Source organism: Schistocerca nitens, chromosome 6 (genome assembly GCF_023898315.1).
Source record: "Schistocerca nitens isolate TAMUIC-IGC-003100 chromosome 6, iqSchNite1.1, whole genome shotgun sequence".
NCBI classification, from domain to species: Eukaryota; Metazoa; Arthropoda; class Insecta; order Orthoptera; family Acrididae; genus Schistocerca; species Schistocerca nitens.
The window spans coordinates 337,216,001-337,229,162 of record NC_064619.1 but is presented as its reverse complement, the minus strand read 5'-3'; the positions used below and the strand labels follow the sequence as shown (position 1 = coordinate 337,229,162).

The following is a 13,162-nucleotide window of genomic DNA, read 5'->3' as shown; positions in this document are numbered from 1 at the left end:
TTAGAGTGGAGAACACAAAGCAACAAAGGACATGCGCTAAAACTTGCATAGAATGATAAAACCAACTGTCGCATATAAAATGTAAAACTAAATTAGCCGATGAGGCATTGTCAGCTAAAATTAATGGCAACGAGCCCGGTAACTGGAGAGTCCATCACAGGGCATCCAAAGAAGGACAGCTCACTAAGATATGGGCCACTGTCAGCTGGGCGCCGCACCAACACTGAGACGGGTCATCACGGCGCAGGAGGTAGCCATGTGTCACCCAAGCGTGGTCAATGCGGAGCCAGCAGTGAACCACAGAGTCCCTGCGAGAGGCCTGCATGGAGGACTGCCACACATTCGTAGTCTCCATAATGGTATGCAGTTTGTCATGCGTGCTGAGTCTATGCCATTTCATCTCCCAAAGCCGTAAAACCTTGCGACGTAATACTGAACGCAGGTCAGTTGCAGAGAAGCCGATCTCCATAAGTGGTTTCTGCACAGTCTGTCAGCAAATTCGTTGCCTGGGATTCCGACATGATCTGGGGTCCGGACAAACACCACTGAATGATCGGACCGTTCCAGGGCATACATGGACTCCTGGATGGTCACTATCAAAAGATGACAAGGGTAGCACTGGTCGAGAGCTTGTAGGCTGCTCAAGGAGTCAGTACACAGAAGAAATGCCTCCCCAGGGCATGAATGGATGTGCTCAAGAGCACGAAATATAGCCACGAGCTTGGCAGTGAAAGCACTGCCGTCATCGGGCAAGGAATGCTATTCAATGTGTCCTCCATGGACATATGCAAAGCCAGTGCGAGCATCAGCCATCGAGCCGTCAGTGCAAACCACTTCGTGGCCTTGGTGCATGTCAAGAATTGAGAGGAAGTGGCAGAGGAGGGCCGCGGGGTTAACTGAGACCTTAGGGCGATATCAAAGGTCCAGGCGGAGCTGAGGCCTAGGTGTACACCACAGAGGTGTACATGAATGGACCTCAAGTATTAGGTGGTAAAGGCAAGGATTCCAGTTCAGAAAGAAAGGATCGGACACTAACTGCAATTGGAAGCCCTGACCTGGGCTGCTGATGCGGGAGATGAACCACTGTGGGTGGGAAAAGGAGACTGTGATTCGGATGCGCAGGAGAACTACGAATGTGTGATATATAACTGGCCAGCAATTGTGCACACCTAACATGCAATGGAGGCACTCCGGCTTCCACTAGGACGCTGGTCACTGGACTCGTCCTAAAAGCTCCTGTCGCTAGGCGAACGCCACAGTGGTGCACTGGGCAGTGGAGGGTATTGAGGTGCTGCCAGCACTTCTGCTTAAGCTGATGTGGGCGAGGAAACCAAGTCAATCGGGTGTCGAAAACCAGTCCTAAGAATCGATATGTCTCCACTACAGTGAGTGGATCGTCATTAAGGTAAAGTTCTGGTTCTGAATGAACAGTACGACACCAACAGAAGTGCTTAACACACGACTTTTGTGGCCGAAAACTGGAAACCATGGGCTAGAGCCCATGACTGTGCCTTGTGAATGGTTCCCTGTAGGTACCGCTCAGCAACACCAGTACGGTGGGGCAGTATGAAATGCAGAAATCATCTGCTACAGAGAAGGTGAGAAGGACGGCCCTACAGCTGCTGCTAGACCATTAATGGCCACTAAAAACAGAGACACACTCAATACAGAGCCCTGCAGGACCCCATTCTCCTGGATATGGTGGGGAACTACGGGAGGCTCAACATGGACATGTGAAGTATGAAGCAACAGGAAATTATGGATAAAAATCGGGAGTGGGCCTCAGATACCCCACTCGTATAATCTGGTGAGGATATGATGTCACCAGGTTATTTCATACGCTTCTTTGTAAATCAAACAAGACGGCAACCAGGTGTTGGCGTCTGGAAAAGACTGCTCAGATGGCAGACTCTGATACACAAGATTATCAGTGGTAGAGTGACCCTGGCAGAAACTGCCCTGACATGGAGCCAGTAGGCCACGTGACTCCAGGACCCAACCCAACCGCCAACACACCATACATTCCAGCAGTTTACAAAGAATGTTGGTGAGGCTGATCAGCCGATAGCTATCCACATCAAGTGAGTTTTTACCGGGTCTGAGCACCGGAGTGATGGTGCTCTCCCACTATTGCAATGGAAAGACGCCATCGCACCACATCCAGTTGAAGACGATGAAGAGATGTCGCTTGTAGTCAGATGAGAGATGTTTAATCATCTGACTGTAGATCCGATCTGGTCCAGGAGCTGTGTCGGGGCAATGTGCAAGAGCACTGAGGAGCTCCCACTCTGTAAATGGGAGATTATAGGATTCACTGTGGCATTTAGTGAATGAGAGGACTTTTCCTTCCAGCCGCCGTTTGAGAGTGCGAAAGGCTGGGGCTAATTCTCCAACACAAAGGCTTGAGCATAGAGCTCAGTAAAGCGCTTGGCAATCGCATTTGCGCCAGTAGATAAAATGACATTTATGTTAACACCGGGAACACCTGTTGGGGTCTGGTACCAGAAAACACGTTTGATCTTTGCTCAGACTTGGGAGGGTGATGTATGGCACCCAATGGTCGAGACACATCTCTCCGAACACTCTGCTTCCGTCGTTTGATAAGTTGACAAACGCAAGTACGGAGCCATTTAAAGGCTTTGTAGTGCTCAAGGGAAGGATGCCGCTTATGCCACTGTAGAAGTCGCTGACGCTCCTTAACTGCTTCAGCGACTTCCGGCGACCACCAAGGAACTATCTTTCACTGGGGCCACTCTAAAGAGTGAGGAATCGTGTTTTTTGCCACAGAAACGATTGTTGTAGTCACCTGCTCAACCATCACATTGATGTTCCCATGTGGAGGAGATTCAACGGTGAGAGCAGAGGTGAAAGTTTCCCAATCCGCCTTGTTTAAAGCCCATTTGGGCAGGCGTCGGTGGGCTTGATGCTGGGGCAGTGACAGGAAGATGGGGAAGTGGTCACTATCACACAGGTCGTCATGTGCTCTCCAGTGGATAGATGGGAGAAGTTCTGGGCTGTAAATTGATAAATCAATGGCTGAGTAACTACCTTGAGCCACAATGAAATGTGTGGCAGCCCCAGTATTTAAGAGGTAGAGGTTGAACAGAGACAGTAAAGCTCCGACATCACTGCCTCAGCCAGTAAGCACGGTGCCACCACACAAGGGGTTAAGGGCGTTAAAATCTCTCCCAAAAGTAGGAAAGGTTTAGGGAGTTGATCAATGAATGCAGTTAATACATTCAGGGATACTACACCATCTGGAAGAAGATATACATTGCAGACAGTTATTTCCTGCACCGTCCTCATTCTGAAAGCCACAGCTTCAAGAGGGGTTTGAAACGGCACAGGTTCACTACAGATTGAGCTTAGGACATAAACACAAACTTCACCTGACACTCGATTACAGTCGCTACAGTTCCTGTAGTACCCCTTATAGCTGTGGAGGGCAGGGGTCCACATTGCTGGGAATCAGGTTTCATGGAGGGCAATACAGAAAGCAGGTTCTGTAGCTCAGCCGGTGGTGGAAAAAAACCGCCACAATCCCAATGGAGGATGACATCATCATGAGACTGGGAAGGCTTGGAACATTCAATGAGGCAGTTTACACCTCAGGGTCACCTGCTGCCACCGAGCAGTCTATATCCATTTTGTTTGAGAGTCCGGCGAGATCTAGGTCTTCAGTGGATGCCAGGATCTCCACCTCATCCACAGACACAGAGCTTGGAGGTAGCGGTGGTGTCGGTGTCACTGCAATGCCCTTGGTCTTGGGGACCTTCTTTTGGATTTCTCTTGCTGTTCCTTGGGTTTCCCTGGCTGGGAGGACTTCACTGATTCAGTCTCCGGGACTGAGGTTGAGCGTGAAGCCCTGTGACCAGCTGCTTTTGGGCTCTTCAAGCACTGGCAGCTGTCATCTTTTCCACTAGAAGAAACCTGGGAAGGGATTGAGCCAAGGGACCCCTTCCTAGCAAGAACAGCCTAAGAAGCTGTACCCTTCTCTGGCTTAGATGTGGGGACGCATGTCCCCAGTGGTTGGGAGGGGGTGCTCCTTCTGAAGTACATGGTGCAGCAGCAACAAGGAGGGAAGTGCCCCCACCATCAAAGGGGCAGGTGTAGTCTTTCGGCTCTGAGAGGTGACTGGGGTTGGCGGAGCTTATGGGGGCTAGAACTGTTGTGGTGGCGGCTAAGACGATGTCATGCGCACAGGATGTAGGTGTTCAATTTTCCTCTTAGCCTCAGTGTAGGTCAGTTGGTCCAGGGTCTTGTACTCTATGATTTTCCTTTCTTTCTGGAGAATTCTGCAGTCTGGCAAGAGCATGGTGAATGGTGCTCTCCACAGTTGACACAGATGGGAGGTGGGGCACATGGAGTATTGGTATGTGATAGCCGTCCGCAATCTCGACAGGTGACAATGGAAGTACAGCAGGAAGACATCATTTAAAGCACCGCATTGGGAGGGATATAGGGTTTTACATCGCAGCAGTAGACCATCACCTTGACCTTCTTGGGAAATGTATCACCCTCAAAGGCCAAGATGAAGGCACCGGTGGCAACTTGATTATCCCTCGGACCTTCACCCACCAAACGAAATGTACACCTCGCCGTTCTACACTGGCACGCAAAAGAAGGTCTGCAAAAGAAGGTCCCTGTGACATATGATACCCTGGACCATATTTAAGCTCTTATAGGGACGTGATGGTTACAGAAACATCCCCCAACTTGTCAAAAGCGAGTAACGCCCGTGACTGGGCAGAGGATCCTGTTTTGATCAAGACTGACCCACATCTCATTTTGGACAAGCCCTCCACCTCCCCAAACTTGTCTTCTGAATGTTCAACAAAAAACTGCAGCTTCATCATGAAAGATTCCCCATCAGCTCTCAAACATACAAGGTATCAGGGTGAATAACAGCCGCTGCCATCATTAGCCTGACGTTCCTCCCATGGTGTGGCCAGGGAGGGGAACAATTTGGGGTCGCAATTCTGTGCACTGAATTGAGCTTGTGAACACTTAGAGACTGCTGGTGTTTAACCACCAGCAAAAGACGATGTACTACACTTCACTGCGTGTCATCCACCCTGATGCCACCCACTCCGATCAGAGGCCCTCCCCACAGGTGCCACCCAGCCGCAGCAAAGGCCACCTGACAGGATGTCCATTGCCAGGAGTCCCGATGCCCCAGGGGGATGGGCATCTACCCCTTGGCATATATGGGGAGTTAAGCGCGGAGGCATCAGCAGAGCGATCCTTGTGTGGACATGGGGCTACAATCAACAGGGTACATGGCGGCCCCACCACAACAGGCTGGCTACTGTGCTGAATATCAGGTGCAACCAAGCAAACAAGCCCATTATCATCGTCAGCATGGAAAACAATGCTGCACAGATGATGGAAAAATACGCACCCAGGAGGGTGACCTCGCCCAACAGTTGGAGAATGAGCAGAAGTGCACATCCACGTCGACGAAGATGCGATAGGTCTTGGCACATGATGGACACAATGCACCATGTAAGGCGCCCTTTCCCCAATTGGCTCGCTCTTCGGGAAAATTTTCAAAAATGGAGGTCAAACCCTACAGGGGACCATCACAATGGCTGAAACCTGAGAGACTCCTTTTAGTCGCCTCTTATGACAGGCAGGAATACCTATTCTAACCCCCTGGACCTGCAGGGGGGAAAGCTTGGAAGAAACTAAGGTACGGTTGTTTCAAGGTTTCAAAATGTGTCAAACATTGCACAATTTTTGAGTATTTAAAATTAATAATGAAAAACAACTTTGTATTTTTCATGTAAACATCTATTATCAGTGCAGAAAAATATGAAACATCTGACATGTCAAGAGTCAAATTATTTGTTGATTTCACGTGGACTGTCCCTTATTCCATGAAAGTTTTTCTTTCTCTATTTGGAGAGAGATATTGAACACAGTTTTGAGTAAATCGTGTTTTGTATAAAGAAGAAGACAATTTTATACGTGGTCAGCATGTTGCCGTATTTTTCACTGAGAAAGTGTACTGTTATTGTAAAACTGACTTGTTCCAGACCATAAGGAAATGTAACCGCATCATGCAATAAAAATTATTTTATTGAATGGAAAAAATATTTCTATACTGAAGAAGGTCAAATCTCAATCAAATGTGTAAGACTAGAGAAAAAAAATAGAAGAAAATAATGAATTATGTAGAGCAATACCAAAGAGAAAAACAGGCAACTGTCAAACACAAACTTTAATGGAGTCAAAAAGAGAGATGGTATTACGTGGAATGACTACTGTATAATCTCCAAGTTGCTGGAGGTCCAGTGATACTGAGTGCTTCCAGTACACTGTATATCAAATGTTGTATCTGTGGCAATTTGTGGTGGACAGTGGAAAGAAAACCTATTCACATAACTCCTACAAACTGTAATTAAGTTAATTTTATCTGCATGTTCCTCACTGAGATTATAATAGGGAGTGAAGAATAGAGTTAAGATCTTCAGTGACTACAATTATACTAATAGCAAAGTGCACTATGGTATTGTATGTCCTGATTGTACCATTCTCAATGGTGTTCTGCATTGGTGCAAGACAAAATGAGGGCACAGCAGAGAATAGGCATTGTTGGTTTGGATAAGAATTTCTCTACCTGGTCATCGACACCAAGGGATGGCTGGAGCTGTGGGAGGTAAGTTGTGAGTGCCACATAGCTTCGTCACACCTGTAAGTCTTTCACAGTGTTGCACTGAATATATAGTTCCTTTTACCAATGATGTGCTTTCATTTTCAGCTGCCTTTCCTTTGTAATGAGTGTAAGCATTTGTCTGGACTGGATTACAATGTGTTTTGCGGCTGCCTATATTTTGATCCTCTGTACATGAATAAAACTATTCAAACATGTTCCAGCACGAACATTATGTTATTCATGGCTGTAATTTTCAACATCTGCCATATATATTTTTCAGAATAAAATTTAGTCATCAGTTGCAAATATATTTTCACATTTTTAATATTTGCGGCTGATGACTAAATTTTATTCTGAAAAATAATGTGCTTTTATTTGTAATTTACTATGAATTACAGATATCTAGTTACTGTGGCTGTGTGTTCTATTGAGATTATCTTGCATTACAAGTTTCTCTTATGTAACTATAATGACATCCCGACAAAGTACAGGTTTCCAGGGCGCAAAACCCGGGAGAATCATGGTGTAGGGTGCATCTCAAGCCAGCATATTTCTTATCTCAGCCTGGCAGTTCTGTCAACACATCCCCAGTGAGCAGCACCACCCATTACACTCCCTCAGCAGCTGCAGCCCAGTAAGCAGCATACCATGGGTACCATCATTTTGCCTTGTAAGCAGTATGGCTCTGTTTCTTTAATCTGTTTTATTATATGCTAATATCTTTAATCATGGGCATGGGGAAAATTAAGCTTAGTCAAGTAATAATGTACGGAATGTTCTGGCTGAGAATTACAAATTATTTAGCAGTAAAGGAGATGGCTTACCGAAAGGCAGATGCGCTGCATCATCGATAGGTACACAAATGAAGGTACAGATTTAGCTAACTTTTGGAATGGTATTTCTTTTTCCCTCCCCATGAACCATGGACCTTGCCGTTGGTGGGGACGCTTGTGTGCCTCAGCGATACAGATGGCCATACCGTAGGTGCAACCACATCGGAGGGGTATCTGTTGAGAGGCCAGACAAACATGTGGTTCCTGAAGAGGGGCAGCAGCCTTTTCAGGGGCAACAGTCTGGATGATTGACTGATCTGGCCTTGCAACACTAACCAAAACGGCCTTGCTGTGCTGGTACTGCGAACGGCTGAAAGCAAGGGGAAACTACAGCCGTAATTTTTCCCGAGGGCATGCAGCTTTACTGTATGGTTAAATGATGATGGTGTCCTGTTGGGTAAAATATTCTGGAGGTAAAATAGTCCCCCATTCGGATCTCCGGGCGGGGACTACTCAAGAGGACGTCGTTATCAGGAGAAAGAAAACTGGCGTTTTACGGATCGGAGCGTGGAATGTCAGATCCCTTAATCGGGCAGGTAGGTTAGAAAATTTAAAAAGGGAAATGGATAGGTTAAAGTTAGATATAGTGGGAATTAGTGAAGTTCGGCGGGAGGAGGAACAAGACTTCTGGTCAGGTGAATACAGGGTTATAAATACAAAATCAAATAGGGGTAATGCAGGAGTACGTTTAATAATGAATAAAAAGATAGGAGTGCGGGTTAGCTACTACAAACAGCATAGTGAACGCATTATTGTGGCCAAGATAGACACAAAGCCCAAGCCTACTACAGTAGTACAAGTTTATATGACAACTAGTTCTGCAGATGATAAAGAAATTGATGAAATGTATGACGAGATAAAAGAAATTATTCAGGTAGTGAAGGGAGACGAAAATTTAATAGTCATGGATGACTGGAATTCGAGAGTAGGGAAAGGGAGAGAAGGAAACATAGTGGGTGAATATGGATTGGGGGAGAGAAATGAAAGAGGAAGCCGTCTGGTAGAATTTTGCACAGAGCGTAACTTAATAATAGCTAACACTTGGTTCAAGAATCATAAAAGAAGGTTGTATACGTGGAAGAATCCTGGAGATACTAGAAGGTATCAGATAGATTATATAATGGTAAGACAGAGATTTAGGAACCAGGTTTTAAATTGTAAGACATTTCCAGGGGCAGATGTGGACTCTGACCACAATCTATTGGTTATGAACTGTAGATTAAAACTGAAGAAACTGCAAAAATGTGGGAATTTAAGGAGATGGGACCTGGATAAACTGACTAAACCAGAGGTTGTACAGAGTTTCAGAGAGAGCATAAGGGAACAATTGACAGGAATGGGGGAAAGAAATACAGTAGAAGAAGAATGGGTAGCTCTGAGGGATGAAGTAGTGAAGGCAGCAGAGGATCAAGTAGGCAAAAAGACGAGGGCTAGTAGAAATCCTTGGGTAACAGAAGAAATATTGAATTTAATTGATGAAAGGAGAAAATATAAAAACGCAGTAAATGGTGGTGGTGGTGGTGGTGGTGGTGGTGGTTAGTGTTTAACGTCCCGTCAACAACGAGGTCATTAGAGACGGAGCGCAAGCTCGGGTTAGGGAAGGATTGGGAAGGAAATTGGCCGTGCCCTTTCAAAGGAACCATCCCGGCATTTGCCTTAAACGATTTAGGGAAATCACGGAAAACCTAAATCAGGATGGCCGGAGATGCGATTGAACCGTCGTCCTCCCGAATGCGAGTCCAGTGTGCTAACCACTCCGCCACCTCGCTCGGTGCGCAGTAAATGAAGCAGGCAAAAGGGAATACAAACGTCTCAAAAATGAGATCGACAGGAAGTGCAAAATAGTTAAGCAGGGATGGCTACAGGACAAATGTAAGGATGTAGAGGCGTATCTCACTAGGGGTAAGATAGATACTGCCTACAGGAAAATTAAAGAGACCTTTGGAGAAAAGAGAACCACTTATATGAATACCAAGAGCTCAGATGGAAACCCAGTTCTAAGCAAAGAAGGGAAAGCAGAAAGGTGGAAGGAGTATATAGAGTGTCTATACAAGGGCGATGTACTTGAGGCAATGTTATGGAAATGGAAGAGGATGTAGATGAAGATGAAATGGGAGATACGATACTGCGTGAAGAGTTTGACAGAGCACTGAAAGACCTGAGTCGAAACAAGGCCCCCGGAGTAGACAACATTCCATTGGAAATACTGACGGCCTTGGGAGAGCCAGTCCTGACAAAACTCTACCATCTGGTGAGCAAGATGTATGAAACAGGCGAAATACCCTCAGACTTCAAGAAGAATATAATAATTCCAATCCCAAAGAAAGCAGGTGTTTACAGATGTGAAAATTACCAAACTATCAGTTTAATAAGTCACAGCTGCAAAATACTAACGCGAATTCTTTACAGACGAATGAAAAAACTAGTAGAAGCCGACCTCGGCGAAGATCAGTTTGGATTCTGCAGAAATGTTGGAACACGTGAGGCAATACTGACCCTACGACTTATCTTAGAAAATAGATTAAGGAAAGGCAAACCTACATTTCTAACATTTGTAGACTTAGAGAAAGCTTTTGACAATGTTGACTGGAATACTCTCTTTCGAATTCTGAAGGTGGCAGGGGTAAAATACAGGGAACGAAAGGCTATTTATAATTTGTACAGAAACCAGATGGCAGTTACAAGAGTCGAGCGACATGAAAGGGAAGCAGCGTTTGGGAAGGGAGTGAGACAGGGATGTAGCCTGTCCCCGATGTTATTCAATCTGTATATTGAGCAAGCAGTAAAGGAAACAAAAGAAAAATTCGGAGTAGGCATTAAAGTCCATGGAGAAGAAATAAAAACGTTGAGGTTCGCCGATGACATTGTAATTCTGTCAGAGACAGCAAAGGACTTGGAAGAGCAGTTGAACGCAATGGACAGTGTCTTGAAAGGAGCATAAAAAATGAACATCAACAAAAGCAAAATGAGGACAATGGAAAGTAGCCGAATTAAGTCGGGTGATGCTGAGGGAATTAGATTAGGAAATGAGACACTTAAAGTAGTAAAGGAGTTTTGCTATTTGGGGAGCAAAGTAACTGACGATGGTCGAAGTAGAGAGGATATAAAATGTAGACTGGCTATGGCAAGGAAAGCGTTTCTGAAGAAGAGAAATTTGTTAACATTGAGTATAGATCTAAATGTCAGGAAGTCGTTCTGAAAGTGTTTGTATGGAGTGTAGCCATGTATGGAAGTGAAACATGGACGATAAATAGTTTGGACAAGAAGAGAATAGAAGCTTCCGAAATGTGGTGCTACAGAAGAATGCTGAAGATTAGATGGGTAGATCACATAACTAATGAGGAGGTATTGAATAGAATTGGAGAAAAGAGGAGTTTGTGGCACAACTTGACAAGATGAAGGGACCGGTTGGTAGGGCATGTTCTGAGGCATCAAGGGATCACAAATTTAGCATTGGAGGGCAGCGTGGAGGGTAAAATTCGTAGAGGGAGACCAAGAGATGAATACACTACGCAGATTCAGAAGGATGTAGGTTGCAGTAAGTACTGGGAGATGAAGAAGCTTGCACAGGACAGAGTAGCATGGAGAGCTGCATCAAACCAGTCTCAGGACTGAAGACAACAACAACATTTCTTTTTCAAGCTAGTAGGAGAAACACACACACACACACACAGTCACATGCATATGTCTGTCTCCCTACATTGTGGTCGGTCAACTGCGAGCTCTTTCCTGGCCCACAATGAGTGTACTGGAGTGAGGTGGGATTACGGGGTGGGGTGACGTGAGGGATGGAGAGAGGCAGGACGCAGGGAGGGGGTTGGGAGGATGTGTCTAGTGGTTTGTAGGAGAGTATTGAGCCATCTGTGGGCTAGCTGGGGTTGCAGGTAGAGGGGCAGGTGGTAGATGACTGGGCATGCGATTTCACAGACAAGGGCGTGATTTGGCAGTACACAACTAGCTGACACGAATTGGGTGGGGGTTACTGGGACAGGCGATGGTGTACACACACACACACACACACACACACACACACACACACACACACACTAGTGGGTGAGGGTGAGGGGGACAGGTAGTTACTTTAGGTTTAGGCCAGGAAGGTTACAGGAGCGAAGGATGTGCCGTAAGGATAGCTCCCACCTGTGCAGCTCAGAAAAGCTCAAGATGGTGGGGAGGATCCAGATGGAATGGGTTGTCAAACAGCCACTGAAATCTCACATGTTGTGCTCAGCTGCACATTGTGCCACTGGATGGTACACGTCGTTTTTGGCAACAGTATGGCGGCAGCTATTCATTCTGGTTGACAGCTGGCTGGTTGTCATACCAATGTGAAATGCTGTGCAGTGGTTGCAGCAGAGCTTGTATATAACATGGTTACTTTCACAGGTGGCCTGGCCTCTGATCGGGTAGGATAAGCCTGTGATGCGACTGAAGTAGGTAGTGCTGGGTGGGTGGATTGGACAGGTCTTGCATTTGGGTCTTCCACAAGGGTATGATGCCTGTGACAGAGAATTGGGTGTGGGAGTGGCATAGGAATGGACTAGGATGTTGTGGAGGGGATGGAAGTATCGTGGGTAAGTTGACCCTCATTTCAGGGTATAATGCTAGATAAACAAAGCCCTGATCAAGGACGTGGTTCAGTTGTTCCAGTCCCAGGTGGTAGTGGGTGACAGGGGGGGGGGCGCTTCTTTGTGGTTGGTTCTTGGTATGGTTGTGAGGAACAAGGGAATGTGGAGATATAGCATGGGAGATCTGTTTGTGTATTAGGTCTGGAGGGTATTACCTCTCTGCTAAGGCCTTTGTGAGACCTCAGTGTACTGTCCGAGGGAGTCTTCATCACTGCAGATGCATCTACCATAGGTGGCCTGGCTGTATGGGAGTGGTATTTTGGTGTGGAAGGCATGGCAACTGTCAAAGTGTAGGTACTATTGGTGATTGGTGGGTTTGATGTGGACCTAGGTGTAGACGGAGGCATTTGAGAGAAGGAGATCGACATCTAGGAAGATGGCATGATGGTGGAAGAGCACCAGGTGAAGAGGATGGGAGTGAAATTTTTGAGATTGTGGAGGAATGAGAATAAGGTGTCCTGGCCTTGGGTCCAAATTAAAGATGTTATCAATAAACCTGAACCAGACCAGGGGTTTATGCAGGTGCCCTTGGCTGTGCCACGAATTTGCCTGCATACCTTCCCTTCATAGGCGAAGTAATTATGGGTTAGGATGTAGTTGGTTAGGTATACGAGAAAGGAAGTGGTGATTTTGGAATCGGCAGAGCATTGGGAGAGGTAGTGTTCAATTTCAGCAAAGCCATGGGCATGAGCAATGTTGGTGTATAATGAGGTTGCATCTACAGTGACGAGTAGGGACTCGGCAGGTAAGGGTGTGGGGATGGCGGAGAGCCAGTTCAGGAAGTGGTTAGTGTCTTTAATGTGGGAGGCTAGGTTTTGGACAATTGGTTGCAGATGTTGTTCAACAGGTTTTGGACAATTGGTTGCAGATGTTGTTCAACAAGTGCTGAGATCCTTCCAGTGGTGGCACTGTAACCAACCACAATGGTGCATCCAGGATTGTTAGGTTTGTGGATTTTGGGTGTTCGCTACCCGTCCAACCTCCACAACATCCTAATCGATCCCTATGCCACCTCCACCTCCAATACCCTGGCCTTGTGGAAG

The 13,162-nt window shown here is 46.2% G+C and overlaps 1 protein-coding gene across 1 annotated transcript in view; it reads right to left on the bottom strand.

Moving 5' to 3' along the window:
* The window catches only part of LOC126263638 (GDP-fucose protein O-fucosyltransferase 1), a 130,977-nt gene that overhangs the window by 79,876 nt on the left and 37,939 nt on the right, over nt 1-13,162 (bottom strand). The gene's annotated exons all lie outside the window — the stretch shown is intronic.